This window comes from Ammospiza nelsoni, chromosome 2 (genome assembly GCF_027579445.1).
Source record: "Ammospiza nelsoni isolate bAmmNel1 chromosome 2, bAmmNel1.pri, whole genome shotgun sequence".
Classification (NCBI taxonomy): Eukaryota; Metazoa; Chordata; class Aves; order Passeriformes; family Passerellidae; genus Ammospiza; species Ammospiza nelsoni.
In genome coordinates this window covers 120,656,647-120,676,266 of record NC_080634.1, presented here as the reverse complement: position 1 = coordinate 120,676,266, position 19,620 = coordinate 120,656,647, and the positions used below count along the sequence as shown (strand labels likewise).

At 44.1% G+C, this 19,620-nt stretch overlaps 1 long non-coding RNA gene across 3 annotated transcripts in view; it reads right to left on the bottom strand.

Moving 5' to 3' along the window:
* Nucleotides 1-196: 196 nt before the first annotated feature.
* LOC132070249 (uncharacterized) overlaps nt 197-19,620 on the bottom strand; it is a 32,789-nt gene continuing 13,365 nt past the window's right edge. For 2 of the 3 annotated variants that reach the window (XR_009417923.1, XR_009417921.1), the window contains one exon: nt 197-909. This is a non-coding gene — a long non-coding RNA (uncharacterized LOC132070249). The remainder of the gene's footprint in view (nt 910-19,620) is intronic. The other variant, XR_009417922.1, reaches the window with a different exon arrangement.

Below are 19,620 nucleotides of genomic sequence, written 5' to 3'. Positions count from 1 at the left end.
TTTTTTTAGTCTCTGCATCTTCTTGGACAGCACCGAGCCCGACGACAAGGATACGAGAGTCTTTCCCTGCCGTAGGGAGAGAACCAGGAAAACAGTTAAAATAAGAACAGGGTAGTTTGAAATTCATACTTCCAATGAGAAGCAGCGCCTAACCAACAGAACAAAAGTAAACAAAGCATGGTATCTCCCTGGGGACAGAAGACTTACAAACTCTCCAGGATTTACAATTCTAGCGACCAACCCCTTCAGGACGGCAGCCAAGTGTCCCATGGGGTGGTGCTGCACCAAAGAACGATCTGAGAGGTTCCAAAGAGTGAAATGCACAATATTTTGCAAAGCCGTAAAATCTTGCAAAATAACAAAAATACAATAGATGTAAACTACAGGGTAAGAGTACAAGTGTTCACTTTAAGAGCTGGAACCATCCAGGTGAGCACCTGATAACTGGATCCTCACCAGAGTTTGAACCCTTCAGGACACAGAAGGGTTTTCCCCAGAAATTTCACAGACTGAGTTTTGATAGAAGTATACTTGCCAGACCCTCAGAAACATCACCCATTCTCCAGGTGTCTGGAGAGAACTGCAAATGGCTCTCACGTAGTTTGAGCTAGCTCTGTAAGGTCTCAGGGTGAATTTCACCAGATGCAACCAAACTGGGCAACTCCCAGTGGGACAGAAGGAACCCAAAGCTTGGGTTCGCAGAGCTGCAGCAAATACTGAGGAAACAAACATAACAGCGTAAAAAATAATAAACCATCCTTTTTTTTTCTCTTGCTTTTGTTTTTTTCTTATTCAGATCAGCATAGCAATTAAAGAGAAGGTGAAAAACTCACCATTACTGAACATTTCATCATCTGTAGGCTGAGCATCCTTAGCACAGAGGACTCCAAAGTTAAAATTCACCGATCCCTGGGAAATAAAACCAAATATTGTATGATAAACAATCAAACAGCAGACGTAAAAATTTGTTTCCTCTAAGGACTTTCGGGTACGTATGTACCTTTGCATACATCCAACACATTGGAACATACACTTTATACCATCTCCTAATAAGTAAAAATTTACCTTTAAACTTTGATAGTACAGCATAAAATTATGAACTTAAATTGGTGATCTGTTATTATTAAGTTGGTGCCTAAAGTTATTTCTGCTGTCAGGTTCAAAAAAACATTAATTTTTTTTACTGGAATGAGCAATTGATTTCAAAGTCATCACAAGCCCACCAAAACACAAAGCAGTATTCACTGGATGGGTCTGTGAGCTAGAAGCAGTTAGGCTTGTACTTCCCTCTTGCTATTCCAGAACCAATAAATCCTGTCAACAAAACCAGGATCTATAGCCCACTGCTGTGAAAGATTCTACGAGGATGATGGTTTGATTTGTGTTTAGAAGTTTTGATTTGAAATGGCCAGTTCAATGGATAAAGACAGTTTAAGTAGTATTACATTGCTATTATTATTATTTCTATTATTATTTTTACTATTACTACTGCTATTGTTATCATCTGCTACTGGAAGAAACAAACCAGTAGTACCTATACTTAATTACTTTTATTTCCAGGAAATAATAAAGAAAAAGAACCAAACCAAAAAAAGTCACTTCCTACCTTTTATATCAAGGGATGAAAAATTTCTCTTGGGCTCTTCTCCAATTTATCAAGACTCACAGCACTGAAAGGCAAACAAAACAGTGCTTTATAGAAGGGCAAGTGCACATTTCAAGGCTGAACCACCAACTGATTGCAGTGACAGCAGTTACAACATGAATCGTTCCCAGAGCCTCTGTTAAATGGAATGTTCTGTGGAACTGCCGTTTCTTTCCCAAAACACTAACTTCCAACACTTCCTAATAATATTTTGTATTTTAAAACAAAAGAAGTTAGTGAGACTCTGTGCGGAGGTCAGGTTTAAATTTATTTCCTTCTAAAGCACAGAGCTCTGTTCCATCACCCTTCACTTCGGCTCTACACTGAATCGTGGTGAGCATTTGAGGAGTGCTCAATAATCAATTCTATTTCTCTCTTTTTCTAGCTCTCTCTATTCCTAAATCATTCCAGACAAGTCAAATGAAAAATGAAAAAAACAAGTTCAGCATCAAAGTCACACTTTTTCCCGTTGTCTGGTCAAGAACAGGCTCTAAATCCACTTACTGCTGCCTTCAACGATTCAGACTTGCAAAAGCATTCTTACATATTTTACAGGTTTATCATAAAACCCACAGAACGCAAGCTCTGAATTACAGGAAAAGGTACACAGGCAAATATCTAAAGGGATCACTTATTAGTAAATACATACCTTGGTAGAGATCGCACTGAGAACCTTTCTGAGGGACTCTAAGGGACGCATGTTTTCTGAGCACCCTATAAACAAGAAAAGCTAGGATATAGTACAGGACATCCCCACTTTTTCTACATATTCAAATAGTATTTTTAATAAAAACAATTCAGTTAAAAAAGAAGGAAGAAAACCAAGCTAATTTTACTCAGCTGTATTTACTGCCGATTTAGAGAAAAATCCCGGGCAGCGTCGGCCGTTGCGGCACACGTCGCGCCGGCAGCAGGGCCTGCCGGGAGTTGGAGTCTCGGGCTGGTAGCCACTCATGTGCCGCGATAGCCGTTGCGTCACACGCCGCGCCGGCAGCAGGGCCTGCCGGGAGTTGTAGTCTCGGGCTGACAGCCACGGCTCCGTCCCCCGCCACCGGGAGCTGCAGTCCCTCCCGGGCATCAAACGGGTCCTTCGCCCCAGGGCGGGGAAGGACCTGAGGCAGGACCGCTCCTCCCGAATGCCCTCTCTTTTCCCCTCCAACTCTTTTTCTTTTTTTTAACGCTGTTTTTCACCCCTTTCCCTTCCCTTCCCTTCTGCTCTCCTGCTTTCTTTCCTTTCCTTTCCTTTTTTTCCCCTTCCCTTTCCCTTTCTTTTTCTTGTATTTGTAATCTTGGTTTTCCTTCCTAGCTTTAGAATCAAAAAGCAGCAGTAGTAACTTTCAGGCTACCTGGGAGTAAAAAAAACCCCAAAACTATAATGATTGAAAGAAAACTATTTATTCCCTGGGAGCCTGAAATTTTCTTCTGCTGCACATGACACAGAGCTTTTTATTCCTTCTTATATACAGTTGATATTTTATACTCGCTTTATACACCGCCCCCTGCCGTCTGCACCGGCGCTCTGCAGGCAGAGTGCTGCGGCGTCGTTCGGTTCTGTTTAAATAAACTCGGCTAAATTAGGCTTGGTTCGGCTTAGGTCTAAAAGCGTTTCGGTTCGGCTTTTCGTCTAAATTCGGCTTTTCCGGCTCTTCGGCTGAACTCGGCCCGGTTGGGCTAAAGTCGGTCATATTCGGCTCTTTGTCTAAATGCGGCCAATGTCGGCTACAGTCGGCTATCGGTTACACTCGGCTATCATCGGCTCTTCGTCTCAAGTCGGCTGTGTTCGGCTACACTCGGCTCTTCGTCTCAAGTCGGCTGTGTTCGGCCACACTCGGCTCTTCGGTGAAACTCGGCTATTTTCGGCCACACTCGGCTCTTCGGTGAAACTCGGCTGTTTTCGGCTACACTCGGCTCTTCGGGGAAACTCGGCTGTTTTCGCCCACACTCGGCTCTTCGGCTCTTCGGAACAATTCGGCCCGGCTCGGCTCCCTTAGGGCGGGAAAGCGGCTGTCAGAGGACCCCGGCACAGCGAGGCGTTTCCCCACATGCCTGTCACAAACCCGCCGAAATACGCCCGCCCGCGGCGCCGCTGAGACCACAGCATGTGTCGGGTACACTTGAAACGTCACAGAAAATACCACCGGGGCCGCGCCGGGGTCGGTATTCCATGCAGGCAGTCCAGTGACACCCACCCCGGTCCTCCACTTCCCCGCCCTTTTCGCCGCCCTGTTGAGAAGGTCAAGCAAAAGTCCGCGACATCCGCGACGCGCCACTCCCAAGGTGGCGGCCTCTCGGTGCAGGGCTGCAGTACCGCGCTCTGTCCACAAGGCGGCAGCACTGCCGCCCGCCCCAGCCGGGGGCGCAGCGCGCCTCGGGGCTGCGGGCACCGAAGACGGCAAAAAAGAACAGGGGCGATCCCCGCCGAAAACTGCTCTGAAATAAATGCCCCAAAACAACCGGGAAGAGGAAAAAAAAAACTTCTGCCTCTAATCTAATAGAACAAAACAAAACAAAACCTCAACAATTTCTTTAAAAAAAAAATTAAATATTTAAAAAAAAATTTTTTTCATATTAATATTCACATTTCTATTTACAATGTATATTGATGTACACTGTCCATTTATACATTTGTTTTTATGAATACATTTCTATTCCATATTGCATATATCCCTAAAACTTAAATTTATTTTTATATGTTTATACATATTTTTACATAGTAAGTATATATTTCTGTTAGGATTTTTACTTCTGTAACACTCACAATACTCAAAATAAAACCCCTGCCTCTACCCCATACATGGCAAATAAAACCCCCTTTCATCTCAACTGTATTTAATTTTTTTAAAAAAACATTTTTCAAATTTATATTTAAAATGTTTACTGATGTATGATCGATTTTGCATTTATATTTAGCGATTTATTTATAAATTTATATTCTATGTTACATGTGTTCCTATTACTTATATTTTTATATACTTTTACTCATATCTTTATATATTTATTATATCTTTCTGTGTTAGGATTTTTACATCTGTAACACTTACATTATTTAAAATAAAACCCCTGCCTCTACCCACATTAAAGCCAAAAAGAACCTCAGTCTTCTCAACTGTATTTAAATATTTTTTAAAATTCTGTTTTTCAGGTTCATATTCACTTTTACATTTAAAATGTATACTAATGTATACTCTTATTTGTATTCTCCATTACATCTCTTCCTATTATTTATATTTACTTAAATTTTGTGTTTATATATATATATATTTATATCTTGATTTTATATCTCAATATTTAGAAATATATAACAATAATATCTACATTCATATTATTTAAAATAAAAACCCTGCCTCTAACCCAATAATAAAAAAGACCCCAACCCTTTCTTTTAAAAAATATTTAAATATGTTTTATCCTTATGTCTGATTTTTATATTCATATTTGTATTTATAATGTATATTAATGTCTATTGCTTACTTATACATTTATCTTTACCAATGTCAAGTTATAAATAAATTTATATTCTATATTACATCTGATGCGAGTAGATATTTATATATTTTTATACATATTTTTATGCATTGATTAAATATTTCTGCGTCAAGATTTTTACTTCTCTAACACTTATAATATTCAAAATAAAACCCCTGCCTCTACTTAAATAAAAGCCAAAACATTCCCTTTCTTTTAAACTATATTTACATATTTTTATATTTATATTCCCATATAATGTTATTTATATTCTATACTACAACTCTTCCTATTACTTACATATATTTATATATAAATTTATATTCATACTTTAGCAATTTCTCTTTATATATTTATTATATATTTCTATCTTAAGATCCACATTTCTATATTACTTATATTATTTAAAATAAAACTCCTGCCTCTAACCAAATAAAAACCAAGGACACCCCTTTATTTGAACCAGATTTAAAATTTAGAAAGTAAATTTATTTTTCAAAATTTAATGATATTTATATGGATATTTTTATTTATTTTATTCATAGATATTATATATATTAGAGAGAATACCTTCTAATATAATAATAGATATATATTTTCTGTATCATATTTTTTTACTTATATTTATTTAAATTAAATAAATATATACAAATATATATATACAAAAAAAACCTGATAAGAGACTAAGAACTTTTTCAACAGATAACCACAGTACTAATTTCAGACTTAGAACAATATTTAGGCATAATCACTACCACAAAATTAACCCAAATTAGAAAAATTACCAGAAAACCAACAAAACAAGCTAAACTCATTTCTGAGCACCATAGTCCTTCCTCACTCACAATATGCAATTAATTCTCTCCTGCCATTTACATCCCCAGCATCATCCCATACTGAGCATTCCTGGCACCAGAAGTCACTCGGAGCCAATTAACATCCAACTTTCCCTTCCTCAGGACTGTGTGCTTTCTGTGTCTTTATGCACACAAGGAGCAGCTGTCAGACCCACCTCTCAGCAGCCTAACAAGCACTCAGATGTTCTCTCCAGGTTCAGGGGTTGCTCACAGTGAGGCAGCTTTCAATCCAGTCAGGATTGCCTCGCTTCTTCCCTGGCAGTAGCCTTGCACAATTACCTCAGCTGGAAGTCAGACCCCACTCCCTGAATTCTCATCTCTGCCTTTAAGTAATGCGTTGTGTGGAAGACTGTGCAGCAGTTTCTGAAAGAAAGTGATTTCAGGAGAAATGGGAAATTCATGGTCTCCAGTTTCTCAGTTAGTTGGTGAGTGTCAGGGGTCATCTAATAACAGCACCATCAACAGTTTCAGCACTACCTCTGTGCAACCAACACTTGTTAGGACATGAAGTGCAGTGCTGTCATGGCTAAAGTGAAGAGAAGTGCTGTCATGGCTAAACGCTTTCAGGGATCAGGGAAATGGGGAGGAAGCAGGAAGGCAGGAGATCAGGAGTTTCACAGTGCCTCTCACCATAGCTCTGTGCCAAGTACTTGACACTGGCAGGGGTCTGTGCACAAATCACAAACAGGGCAGGGCTGCTGGGAACTGCCTTGAGCCGTTTGATTTTCCAGCATCAGCCTCATTCCATGGTTACGGCAATGGGAAGATGCCACCAGCTCACATCCCAGGCAGCAGACCAAGAACTCAATGTCACAACTCACTTTATCAGTTTTTTGCCCAATCACACAAAGCAAAAGCACATTGACAGTAGCTCTATCCAACCACTGTAAGCACAGGTACCTTTGGTTAAACAATGCTTGCTTATTTCAAATACAATACCTGCTTGTGAGCCTTAAACACAATGCACAGAGCTCCAGTATTAAGCCTAGAACTTCCTAATATCTTGCTAGATAAACTTTCTGTAGCTTAGGGAGTCATTCTAGGCAAGTGTTAATACACAGACCATTGTTCTATTTGTCCTTGCTTTTCCACAGTTTAAATAGTTTTTCTGCTGACCAATCTCATGGCTGCTGCTCAGCTCTGATCACAGTTCTGCTGTCTCTGAGGCCTGCCTTTTGCAGCTTTCCCAAACCCCTCTGATTTTACACATTCCCACAGTACTCAGTGCTGGATGAACCCTAGTGCAGAAACAGAGGAAGCAGGATTTAGTGAGTCTACTCACCCAAAGTACTGGGAAAGAAACTCCCTATCAGATGAGTTCTGCAGATCACAGACAGGAGGAAATGTAGTTACAATGGGTTACGCATGAGAACTGTGCTCACATGCAGTTTCCCGGGGGGTTTTTGGCCCTGCTAGCAAACGTCACCCTTGGAAGCACATGAGCAGAAACAGATGGGTCCCCCAGTGAGCGCCTTGCTAAGATAACCCTCACAAAAAAACCATTCCATCCCCTGTGGTAAATTATAACTGCTGAACTGCCAGCTGATGGCATTGCTGCCCCAGGGCTCTGTGTTTGTAACTCTGCACACGTTGGGAGCGAGAGCAGCTGAGCTGACACCTTTCTATGGGGAAGAGCCTTCAGTTTGCACGTCCTTTTCAACCATTTCAAGCAAAGACACCGGCCCAGGGTTACAAGGAATAACAGCTGTGGAACTTCTCCTTGAAAATGCTACAGCTGAAATAAAGCTGCCAAGGTGTGCTGATATGGGCCATTCTTGTTTCTCACACAGAACCTGTCACAAAACTAAATGCTGCAACAGGAGCAGACAGCATGCCAAGCAGGCACTGCTGATCTGAAATGCATCCAAAATAACTAAACCTCCTGAGCCTGGAAATCCTGGCTTGAAATTCCATTACAATAAACTTTCCAGCACTGGCACTCTGGGATTTGGAAAGTAGAGTCTGTTCTCTCGGTCTTGTTAATTCCTTGATTTATCCTCACTTTTGTGTTCAGCCCCAAATAAGTCAGATTCTACTCAATTACAGTCTGAACTGGACAATATTTCCCTACTCAGCTGAGTGGTGTTCCATCACAGTGAAATAAAAAAAAGGCTACAAAGATGCAGCACAGGTCTTTTCTTTCTTTAGCTTGCTATGCCTACTTTTTTATTACTACTCCATTTTCCTAGAAACCTACTTAGACTGGGAGAATACTACCAGTTACCTGCCTATCTGTGAAAGTTATCACAAAAACCAGAAGAAATAATCCAGATTAGGACCAAAAACAGCCCCCCCAAAAATTGCCACATCTGCAGAAAAGAATTCCACCAATAAGCCTGTTCTGGTGCAGATATAGCAGGCAGAATTTTTTTCCAAGCAAAATACAGCTGGACCTTGACTAATCCTTCACATTGAAATGAAGTTGTATTTTTGTACCTGGGAAAATCACTGCCAGTCTCAGTCACAGGTGCATTGACAGAATCCTAAAAGATGCTGAGGACCAGTCCTAAATTCATTTATGAGTTCAGTTCTGTTATCAGAAGGATAGCATCAGTTTTCTTTGTCCCTATCTAGTTTTCTTCCTCGATTTTCAATTTCCCAGAAGGGAAGCCCCAGACTCCCGCATTTGTCCTTTCCTTACTGGAAGCCTCCTCAGGGAAGATGAGGCATTATCAGATGTCATTTCTTCCCTTGTCCTGGGGACCCTCAAACACCACCACAGTCTGATTACTTGTTTAGAGACAAAACCATTTGAATTAGTGCTAGGAACCTTGTCCCACCTCTATTGGACCTCTATTTCTGCTTCTCTTGTATTTTTATTTCACCAGACTGCAACTTGTTCAGATTTGTTTGTCAGCAAACCTGGCATGTCAAAAAATTGTTCAACTGAGAAGCTCCATCTCAAAGTGCTTAGGCTATCAGATAACCCAGGCAATGTTTTACTCACACCCTGATAGTTAAAACTATTAAACTTGCATCCCACCTAGCATGTTGACACAGCATTACCAGGAAACAAAGTTCATTTTGTCTACACATGCAAAAATCATGAGGTGGCAGAGCATTTTGACTGATACAGCAAAGTTCTTACAACATAAAGTAGTGTGTGTGGTTTTCCTGGTTGGGTTTTTTTTTTGTTTTTGTTGTCGCTGTATCTTTATTTTTTTTAATAATACACAAAGTTCAGTCATTTGAGAAAATCATCAAAGAGTAATTGCCACACCAGCGCTATTTAGCATGTTCCTTTTTCCTTTTTTCCCTGACTGAAACCCACATCAAGTAATTACATGCAATTAAACATATTCTTTCCAATGCTTTTGCCTGTTTTCTTTTTTCATTTCACTACAATTACTGTGAATTCTCTTTTACTCATCAACTTGCACTTTTCAAGCAAATTTTCATGCATTTTATGCATCAAAAGGGCCAATACCTCAAAGAGGAGGATCTTTGTAGCCTGCCCTGATGGAGGGCCATTTCATCCAAATCTCATCATTTTCATCCAAATCTGTTCTGCGCCTCATCAAGGCTCTGATAATGGGCTCTACACATCAGAAATAGTCAAATTGCAGTTTGAACCAGAGAAATTTTTTTTATTTGCTGCAAAGTAGCAATTACACGAATCTTCAGCTACACAAGGGAACCTCTCAAACAACAGTGCTGTAAATCAAGCAGTTTGTTCACTTGAGATAGGAACCTAATAAGAGAAAAATAGTCTCCAAAAGAATTCATCCCATCATTGAATTTTTAGGCTGTTTGAGATACAGACTGTGTCTGGATGCCTAAGGGGGTCTTAAGAGCTACACAGGCAGTGGTATGGTGCAAATAACAAACATGTGTGAGTCAGCACTGACAGACAGAAAGGGTAGGATCCCTGTCCTTTATCAAACCACTATGGACAGGATCTTCCTTGTCTCAAATATTTTAGGAGCACAAACACTCTTCAGCCTCCATTAAATAACATGGTATTGACTCCTCTCTATGCCAAGGATTGAAGAAACATGCTACAGCCTCACCTAGAGGAGTTATAACAACTCCCAGTCCTATGCACAGGTGACCTGTCCAATTACTAACTAAAACAGATTAATAACAGAAATATAGTCAGAGACCAACAGAACTAATAAACCTTCTTCTACAGAACATCATACTTGTTTCTCATCCTCTCCATGAACCAGTCGCCACCAAAAACATATTGGGAAACCAGAGAGCCTGAAGGAAACCATTCCTCCATGCACTCCATGTTCTTAGCACTCAAAGCTCCAGGGAATTTTCCTTGAGCAGGTAAGGATATGGTGACAATGCACTTTGAGACTATTACTGCATGATGCTCCCAGGCAATCCATTCAAACAGACTGATTCACCTCAGCCCAGCTGAGCACACCACAGGAGCAGAATAACTCTGCTAGAGCTGGTTTCTGTATGGAACAGGCTGATGAGCTCCAGCCACTGTGCTGTGCCCAGTGACTCCAGCTCACCTCTCTGAATTTCTGCTGAAATGGGAGGGCAGGTTGCCAACACAGGCTGGGATTAGACAGAAGGCAGCACTGGAATCAGCTGGGGGCTCAGGACTCTGGAGCTCCCCACCTGAGAGCTCACACGTGTTTTGTTCTGCTGAAAATCCAATTTTGTCACTGGTCTGGAAAGAGGAGTGTTCTTGAATCATTTTCATCTGAGAAGCAGTTGAAAATATGTATATAAATATATAGTATTCATAGAAATATATCTTATATAGAATATATACTTTATAGATAATATTATATCTATTGTTATATATAATTATATATTTTATATATTATATATTATTATTATATATTATATCTAATTCTATATATCTAGAGCTATATCTAGAGCTATATCTAGAGCTATGTGTTAAACCATCCATTTTTGCCTGAACATCAGTTCCCTGTCTGAAGTTAAAATTATGAACAGTGAACATGTTATGGACAGTGGAAGCTGAAAGCCAAACTAATTTACAGATGGATCCTGGAAACTCAGCAGAGTTAGACTACTGAAGTCAAAAGGCTCCAATATTTTATTTTCTATTTTAACCTAAAAAGGATAGTCTGGTGACATTTCAGGTTCAAATTGAGGTTGGGACAACAATTACAATTGAAGAAGTAAAATCCCACAAGTTCTGTACATGACTGGAATCAACTTAGTCCACACAGCTATGAAGGGGGTGATACCAGCAGTAATCAATTCCTAATGTTATTTCCTGTGAGTACAATGAATTGTATAAACATAAATGCTCAAGAGTTAAGTTTATGTTTGGATTCTTCTAAAGAACAAACTTTTAGGGATTATAAAAACGCCTGGCTTTTCCTTCTTCCTCAGAGAATTCTCACCTGGTATTTTGCTTTGACAATTTATGCTTCTATTCTGAATCTGAAAATAATCAACAGTAACTGAAACGGGCATAGGAAAATACATTATTTTTTCCCAGTCAACCCATGATACCACTGCACAATTTTGTGAGGGAAAGTTTCATTTGCCTTCCAGCCATCAGGCACTGGCCAGCATTCAAGCAAGCACATCCATTCAGATGAAGGACCAGCTTGTTGCATGACTGAGCAGCCAAATTCAATTCATACTTGGAGTGAAACCAATTATATTTGTAAATAGAATATATACTTTATATATTGTATTATATAGATTATATAGAATTATATATTGTATGTATTATATATTATTAATATATATTATACATAATTCTATATAACATAGAGCCATACCTAGAATCATATCCGGAAGCATACTTAATACATATCTAGTACATATACAGAACATAACATTCTGGAACGTACCTAGAACTGTACCTAGAACGGAACCCAGAACATACCTAGAACACAATCTACAACGATTCGTAGAGTCTAGAACATGTCTAGAATGCACCTAGAACGCAAATCTAGAGGCCAATACAAAGCAATCTAGAACGCAATTTAGAGTCTAGAACGTGCCTAGAACGCAACCTAGCGCTCACCTAGAACGCAACCTAGCGCTCACCTAGAACGCAATCTAGAACACACCTAGAACGCAATCTAGAACATGCCTAGAACGCAATCTAGAGCACACCTAGAACGCAATCTAGAACGTACCTAGAACGCGCTCTAGGACAAACTTAGAGCGTAACCCAGAACATGCCTAGAACGCAGTCTAGAACGCAGTCTAGAACGCAGTCTAGAATGCACCTATAACGTAATCTAGACCACACCCAGACCATATTCAGTGTACGGAACTACATCTAGAACATACCTAGAACGCACCAAGAACTAGACCTAGAACTGTATCTAGAACCTACCTAGGGCCTTTTACGACAGTCGCGCTTTACGGCCGGTTTTACGACAGTCGCGCTTTATGGCACCTTTTACGACAGTCGCGCTTTACGGCTGTCTTTACGACAGTCGCGCTTTACGGCACCTTTTACGACAGTCGCGCTTTACGGCACCTTTTACGACAGTCGCGCTTTACGGCCGTCTTTACGACAGTCGCGCTTTACGGCACCTTTTACGACAGTCGCGCTTTACGGCACCTTTTACGACAGTCGCGCTTTACGGCCGTCTTTACGACAGTCGCGCTTTACGGCACCTTTTACGACAGTCGCGCTTTACGGCCGTCTTTACGACAGTCGCGCTTTACGGCACCTTTTACGACAGTCGCGCTTTACGGCCGTCTTTACGACAGTCGCGCTTTACGGCACCTTTTACGACAGTCGCGCTTTACGGCTGTCTTTACGACAGTCGCGCTTTACGGCACCTTTTACGACAGTCGCGCTTTACGGCCGGTTTTACGACAGTCGCGCTTTACGGCCGGTTTTACGACAGTCGCGCTTTACGACCGTCTTTACGACAGTCGCGCTTTACGGCCGTCTTTACGACAGTCGCGCTTTACGGCCGATTTTACGACAGTCGCGCTTTACGGCACCTTTTACGACAGTCGCGCTTTACGACCGTCTTTACGACAGTCGCGCTTTACGGCACCTTTTACGACAGTCGCGCTTTACGACCGTCTTTACGACAGTCGCGCTTTACGGCCGGTTTTACGACAGTCGCGCTTTACGGCCGGTTTTACGACAGTCGCGCTTTACGGCCGGTTTTACGACAGTCGCGCTTTACGACCGTCTTTACGACAGTCGCGCTTTACGGCCGTCTTTACGACAGTCGCGCTTTACGGCCGATTTTACGACAGTCGCGCTTTACGGCACCTTTTACGACAGTCGCGCTTTACGACCGTCTTTACGACAGTCGCGCTTTACGGCACCTTTTACGACAGTCGCGCTTTACGGCCGGTTTTACGACAGTCGCGCTTTACGGCACCTTTTACGACAGTCGCGCTTTACGGCCGGTTTTACGACAGTCGCGCTTTACGGCACCTTTTACGACAGTCGCGCTTTACGGCAACTTTTACGACAGTCGCGCTTTACGGCACCTTTTACGACAGTCGCGCTTTACGGCACCTTTTACGACAGTCGCGCTTTACGGCCGATTTTACGACAGTCGCGCTTTACGGCCGATTTTACGACAGTCGCGCTTTACGGCCGGTTTTACGACAGTCGCGCTTTACGGCACCTTTTACGACAGTCGCGCTTTACGACCGTCATTACGACAGTCGCGCTTTACGGCACCTTTTACGACAGTCGCGCTTTACGGCACCTTTTACGACAGTCGCGCTTCACGGCACCTTTTACGACAGTCGCGCTTTACGACCGTCATTACGACAGTCGCGCTTTACGGCCGGTTTTACGACAGTCGCGCTTTACGGCCGGTTTTACGACAGTCGCGCTTTACGGCACCTTTTACGACAGTCGCGCTTTACGGCACCTTTTACGACAGTCGCGCTTTACGGCACCTTTTACGACAGTCGCGCTTTACGGCCGATTTTACGACAGTCGCGCTTTACGACCGTCTTTACGACAGTCGCGCTTTATGGCCGTCTTTACGACAGTCGCGCTTTACGGCCGATTTTACGACAGTCGCGCTTTACGGCACCTTTTACGACAGTCGCGCTTTACGGCCGATTTTACGACAGTCGCGCTTTACGGCACCTTTTACGACAGTCGCGCTTTACGGCCGGTTTTACGACAGTCGCGCTTTACGGCCGGTTTTACGACAGTCGCGCTTTACGGCACCTTTTACGACAGTCGCGCTTTACGGCACCTTTTACGACAGTCGCGCTTTACGACCGATTTTACGACAGTCGCGCTTTACGACCGATTTTACGACAGTCGCGCTTTACGGCCGGTTTTACGACAGTCGCGCTTTACGGCACCTTTTACGACAGTCGCGCTTTACGTCACCTTTTACGACAGTCGCGCTTTACGGCACCTTTTACGACAGTCGCGCTTTACGGCACCTTTTACGACAGTCGCGCTTTACGGCCGTCTTTACGACAGTCGCACTTTACGGCACCTTTTACGACAGTCGCGCTTTACGGCCGGTTTTACGACAGTCGCGCTTTACGGCACCTTTTATGACAGTCGCGCTTTACGGCCGGTTTTACGACAGTCGCGCTTTACGGCACCTTTTACGACAGTCGCGCTTTACGACCGATTTTACGACAGTCGCGCTTTACGGCCGGTTTTACGACAGTCGCGCTTTACGGCACCTTTTACGACAGTCGCGCTTTACGGCACCTTTTACGACAGTCGCGCTTTACGGCACCTTTTACGACAGTCGCGCTTTACGGCCGGTTTTACGACAGTCGCGCTTTACGGCACCTTTTACGACAGTCGCGCTTTACGGCCGCTTTTACGACAGTCGCGCTTTACGGCACCTTTTACGACAGTCGCGCTTTACGGCACCTTTTACGACAGTCGCGCTTTACGGCCGATTTTACGACAGTCGCGCTTTACGGCCGTCTTTACGACAGTCGCGCTTTACGGCCGATTTTTACGACAGTCGCGCTTTACGGCCGTCTTTACGACAGTCGCGCTTTACGGCACCTTTTACGACAGTCGCGCTTTACGGCCGTCTTTACGACAGTCGCGCTTTACGGCACCTTTTACGACAGTCGCGCTTTACGACCGTCATTACGACAGTCGCGCTTTACGGCCGATTTTACGACAGTCGCGCTTTACGGCACCTTTTACGACAGTCGCGCTTTACGGCACCTTTTACGACAGTCGCGCTTTACGGCACCTTTTACGACAGTCGCGCTTTACGACCGTCATTACGACAGTCGCGCTTTACGGCCGGTTTTACGACAGTCGCGCTTTACGGCCGGTTTTACGACAGTCGCGCTTTACGGCACCTTTTACGACAGTCGCGCTTTACGGCACCTTTTACGACAGTCGCGCTTTACGGCCGGTTTTACGACAGTCGCGCTTTACGGCCGGTTTTACGACAGTCGCGCTATACGGCCGGTTTTACGACAGTCGCGCTTTACGGCACCTTTTACGACAGTCGCGCTTTGCGGCCGGTTTTACGTCAGTTTTTTCTTGCCCATCTTGGCGTTTTTTCTTGCCAGTCTTGGGGTGTTTGTTCCAGATTTCTTCTTGCCCATCTTGGGGGTTTTTTTTGTGTTTTTTTCTTGTTTTTTCTTGCCCAGCTTGCGGATTTTTTCTGAGGTTTTTTCTGGAGTATTCTTGCCTATCCTTGGGTTTTTTTCCGGGTTTTTTTTTTTTTTTTTTTCCTTGGTTTTTTAAGGGTTTTTTCTGGTCCATCTTCGTTTTTTTTCCTGGGAGTTTTCTCACCCATCTTGGGGTTTTTTCCTTGGTTTTCTGTGGGTGTTTTCTGGCTTTTTTCTTGCCCTTCTTGGGGGTTTTTCTGTGATTTTTCTGGGTTTTTTGTGGATCTTCTCCTTGCCCATCTTGTGGTTTTTTTTGGGGGGGTTTTTTTCCTTGCCCATCTTGGGATTTTTTTCCCTTTTTTTTCCGGATTTTTTTCCGGTTTTTCCTGGGTTTTTTCTGGTCCATGTAGCATTGTTTTTCTGGGATTCTTCTTGCCCATCCTGGGGTTTTTTTCTTCGTTTTCTGTGGGTGTTTTCTGCATTTTTTTCTTGCCCATCTTGGGGGTTTTTTTCTCGGTATTCTCACCCATATTGGGTTTTTTTCCTTGGTTTTTTGGTTCTTTTCTAGCCTATCTTGTGGTATTTTTCTGGGTTTTTACTTGGCCAGGACCAAAAAAAAAAATCAGCCAGGGTGGAAGGCAGCTGGGGATTTTTTATTCTAAATTTAACAAGGAGTTGCAAAACCTGGAAAGCAAAAGTCACACACACAAGGTTAAATCCAGTCAGCATGCGCTCACACACATAGAGACGAGCAGACAGACACAGCCACGTGCTCTCACACATACTCCTTCCACTTACATGCTCACTGTGGCCCTTACCTGAGATGCTGAAGAAGGTGCTTTGACACATCTTCTGGCTGCCGCTCCTTGAGGTAAATGGCAGATCCTGGGGAAAACAGCAGCCATGAGGACCTGTGAGACAACAGGAAGGGTCAACAGGTGGCTGACAGCTAGGACTTGTCCCCACTCTGGACTGATAAATTTTCTACCCAAAATCCCACGAAAGACAGATGAACAGTAAAGTTGTTATAACTGTTCTACCTAACTGTGACTACGTGCCAGGGCAGGGCAGCTGCGATCATTAGTGGTACAGTGTAAGTACACACAATATAAGCTGATGCATACAGTGCAAGTCCACATAGAGTGTAAGTACACACAATATAAGGCGACATGCTTACATACATGCCAATTTTTAAATCTGTCCCAGGGATTCCCAACCTGCTACTCTCCCATCTCCAGGCCGTGGCCCCCGACTTATCTTTTGGATGATAGGTGATGGGAATCCATGTTGCACCTGCAATGAGTCTGCCTCGGAGGGCCCCATGATCACCTGTTAGCCTCTGGTCAGCTACAATAAAGAAAACGAAAACCAAAGTGTGAGTTCAGAGTTATGTGGGCCAAATCCCAGCAAGGCAGCTACTTGCCCTCTCCTGAGTGTGCCTGGCTCCTTCAGGCTCCAGCTTCATCCTTATTCCAAGGCTGTGGCCTTCATTAGGAGTGGCACCTGGCTTAGAGAAAGGCAAAGTTAAATGGCATTCCTGTGAGTGCAGTGGATCACCTTGTGTGCTCTAAGACATGGCAATGCCTCTGCTAGGCTTCTGAACAGCCTTGGGGGGGGGGGGCCCTCAAATAAACAAATAAACACCCTTACTCACCCTGCTGCCTGCAAACCCCCTCCCAAGAACTCCTAACTGGATACCTGATCACCCTCCCTCTCCCAGTCACAACCCTCAACTCACCTGAAGCCTCAATCTCAAACATCATCTTGGACAATGGGCAGATCCCTCTTGTGACATGATGAATCTGCTGAAAAATTGTTGTGCTTGAGGGCTGAGCAATAACAACCACTTCTCCCCGCTGCTCACCTTGACTGCTGGCATCCAGATTGACTTTCTAAAAGAAAGACAAAGACCAGAGCTGTAACACCGTCACCATACACACTTCTGCTGCAGAGACAAATGGGGCCTCACCTGCTCGGGGGAATACCCTCACCCAGGATGGGGCCCTCTGGCACAGATTTAATCCATCTCAATCTGAAAAAAAAGTGAGGACAACAGTCACACTGTTGCAGGATAACTGAAGAGCTCCAGATATCTCGTGTCCATCTACAAATCCCATCTAGAGTCCAACTACACCCCACATTACAAATTCCAAGTCTCCAAGACTTCTCCTGACGCACCAGGCTGTGCAGCACGGCAGAGCAGACCCGTCCCAAATGTGTGCAGACACCCGTGACACAGGACAGGACGTGACAAACAATGGGCACAAGACACAGACAGAAATCTCTTGGCAAGGAAAATGGCTGCAAGGACTGAGAGAATGCAAAAGGAGATGACCGAGCTGAGACCGATGGTGAGCTGATGAGGCTCAGAGAACCCTGGAAGAAGAAGATGATAACTGAATGATTAATTCCAAGGACAGCAAAGATGGATGCCTAGGAATCCTACGGTCAGAATGCTGCACCTAACCTCATATTATTGCAAGTCCTAATCCACCATAATGGATCCAGGTGGGGCACAGCTGTCCATACAGCTCACAAGAAGACCTGACAAGACACCTGACTGGATGCTTCCAAAGAGAGAAGAGAGTCTGATGCCTGTCTGAGCTCCCGAGTCAAAAATTCTGTGGCCCGTGTGCCAGACCAGGGAATGCAGAGATCACTGATGCTAACGATGATGCCAGGGGTACTGACAGGGCCCTCAAAGTCCTAAGGTAAAAGACAGGAGAAACACAAACAACACATAATGCACAACAGACAAGTGACACGAGACACACCGGGACTGCTCTGCCCTGCTGCACACCTCAGCACTGTGAGGAAAAGTGAGACTTGGCTTTTGTGGGGCCTAAGGGGCCACTTCATGAACACACCCCCACCTCCAAACTGGACTCAAAAACCCCTCCCAGTAATTCCCAAACCAGCACCATGCCTTCATCCCCTCTGTGGGTCACAGCCGTCTACTTATCTTGCAGACATCTGGGGATGCTGGTCCCTGTCAGGTGCAAAGAAAGGCCCCTCGTCAGCTGGGAAGGTCCTGCTGGCACCGGGCTGGTGTCTCTCAGACAACTAGAGTAAAGAGAACCAAACATCAGTGCTTGATCTTGGCACCGCATCGGCCAAAACCCCACCACTCTGCTACTCACCGCGCTCCTAAGAAGGCCCGGCACCTCCTAACCCTGACCCTCTGCCACAAATGGAATGCATCTGCACCTGAAAGAAAGTTAGAACATATGCCAAACACCACCAGGGTAACTCACAAGCTGCAAACACCTGATGTCAATCTAGGAACAGCATCTAGAGCCCAAGTACAGCCCACATTACAAATTTCAACTCCCCAAGGCTTGTCCTATTGCAGCAGGCCATGCAGCAGGGCAGAACAGCTGCGGCAAAAAATGTGTGCACACACCCGTGACACAGAACGTGGCAAACAGGGGGACATGAAACACGACACAGCATGCTTGTGGTGAGGGTCTCGAGGGGAGAAGGGAAAAGGGACCCCAAAGACACACCAGGTAACATGGCACACGAGACAACACCAGACAGACCGGAGCTGTTCTGCACTGCCCGCCTCAAAGCTGCCATCAAAAGTAGAGCCTCTCCCTTTAGCTGTCCTAAGAGGCCCTTGCAGAAGATTGCTTTTCCCACTGCCAATTTTTACACCTGGCGCAAGAACGCCCAACCTGATACTCCACCATCTCCAGGCCAAGGGCCCCCGACTTATCTTTTGGATGATCGGTGAGAGGAATCCACATTGCACCTGAAATGAGTCTGCCTCGGAGGGCCTCGTGATGGCCTGGGAGCCTCTCGGTCAGCTGCAATAAAGAAAACGAAAACCAAAGTGTGAGTCCAGAGTTATGTGGGCCAAATCCCTGCAAGGCAGCTACTTGCCCTCTCCTGAGTGTGCCTGGCTCCTTCAGGCTCCAGCTTCATCCTGATTCCAAGGCTGTGGCCTTCATTAGGAGTGGCACCTGGCTTAGAGAAAGGCAAAGTTAAATGGCATTCCCCTGAGTGCAGTGGATCACCTTGTGTGCTCTAAGACATGGCAATGCCTCTGCTAGGCTTCTGAACAGCCTTGGGGGGGGGGGGCCCTCAAATAAACAAATAAACACCCTTACTCACCCTGCTGCCTGCAAACCCCCTCCCAAGAACTCCTAACTG